This window comes from Aplysia californica, unplaced genomic scaffold, assembly GCF_000002075.1.
Source record: "Aplysia californica isolate F4 #8 unplaced genomic scaffold, AplCal3.0 scaffold00787, whole genome shotgun sequence".
Taxonomy (NCBI): domain Eukaryota; kingdom Metazoa; phylum Mollusca; class Gastropoda; order Aplysiida; family Aplysiidae; genus Aplysia; species Aplysia californica.
In genome coordinates, this window is record NW_004798057.1 from 229,443 (window position 1) to 231,200 (window position 1,758).

General features: G+C 42.5%; 1 protein-coding gene across 1 annotated transcript in view; it reads left to right on the forward strand.

Annotated features, from left to right (window-relative positions):
* LOC101855145 (leucine-rich repeat-containing protein 73) overlaps positions 1-1,758 on the forward strand; it is a gene marked incomplete in the record, with an annotated part of 9,698 nt that overhangs the window by 937 nt on the left and 7,003 nt on the right. Inside the window, 1 exon segment of the mRNA XM_013088684.1 lies at positions 1,485-1,573.

A 1,758-nucleotide genomic window follows, 5' to 3' on the forward strand; every position in this document is an offset into this window, starting at 1 on the left:
ACACACACACACACACACACACACACACACACACACACACACACACACACATACACTCACTTTAACACGAACACACGCAGATAACGAAATTAAAAGCTTTCTAAAGTAAGGGTAAACGACGAAAGATTACGCGTAGTTAGACTGCATCACATTTTTTAGCGTTATCATACATTGTAATAATGAAACATCTCTGCCGTAGCCATGGAACTGAACAGCACAAATAAACGTGGTTTACTGGTATACAGACCTTTTCTGCTTAAGGGGGGGCTTGAATTTCATTTAGCTATTTATAAGATGTTTTTTTTCCCCCTGTTCCCTCATGTGAAACAAAGATTATGCCTGCTTGTTTTGTTTTTGCTATTGATGACCATGGAGGAACTGTCACATTTTTGTTAGGAAAAATAGCCGTAGCAGAACAGTCTGTATCCTTCTTTGTTGGAAACAGCTTAATGTGCCCCTTTCTCATGTAGGAAAACATTTGGCAACATTTACAAATTCACTAAAGAATCTTTGAAAAAGTTGAATACGTTCTTTTGTTTTCTATCAACATTTTTTGTTTTTTTATGGAAAATACAGACACCCCCCCCCCCACACACACACACACACCCCTCGAGAAATATTCGGAAAAAATAAGTACACACGTAAAAAAGAAATGAAATAAGGGTAAAAATATTCTGAAATGAAAAGATTACAAGCAAACAGCCTGTCAAGAGCTAGTACTAGTACGTTAAAATGTTGGATGACTTGGACCATTCCCCTTTGTTACACCCCTCGGGGCAGTGCTACTGAATGAAGTTGTCTTTCGGCCATTCCCAAAGGGGGGATAGTAACATGATCTTATGCACAGTAGAATTGTAAATGGGCTGATTTATCAATGTCATGCTCATACTGTGCCGGAACAACATAGGGGGAACTGCTGCTTTTGCTTTCCTCATCCTTACTGTTGTCATTTTTTCCTCTACTTCTTTTGTATGTTTGTCCCTCTCTTGTGAACTTCTATTTCCGGGGTGCTTTGATGGTCAAAGCAAACTTTGTGCTGTTGAGGATAGAGAGGTGAGCAGAGTAAGCCTGGTTTCCCGTTTGGACTTCTCTGTTGACATCCACCCCTTGGCGCTCATATAAATTTATGCAATCGCGAGAGCCGTAAAACCTAAAAGTAAAGTTGTTCCCGCTTCCGATCCGGACATAGGGCATTGTCTTGTTAGTGAGACAACTTCCTGGGCATATTGTGGTAGGGAGGCCAGTTATTTTCCACGCCGCCTTTACCTCCCCAACTCGAAGTCAGGTAACCATTACTGCTGGGTGAGCAGGAGGGGGCGGAAAAAAATCTGTGTCCGAACCGAGGCTCGAACCCGGACTTTCCACTTCGGAGACGAGCGCACTAACCGCTCTGCCACCGCACCCTCTCGAAAAACCTTATTAAAACTAAAAACTTTGTTACGCTCAATTCTCATGTCATGTTTCCTGTGTGTTGCCATCCTCAGCCGAGGCGGAGTCGTCGGACAGTGACAGTGACAGTGGCTCCTCTAGCGACGACTCGTCATCTGACAGTGATGGAGAACGGAAGAAGGCTGTAAGTCAGAAACAGGGTTATAATTTGTATCCTCACTAGAAAGTGTTTGGGGTTAAAATGCTTTTTGAGTTTTTGTCATGTTACTTTCCATCTTTCTCTTTCTGTCTATGTGTATTTGTGTCTCTCTCTCTCTTTCTCTCTCTCTCTCTCTTTCTCACTCTCTCTCTCTCTCTCTCTCTCTCTCT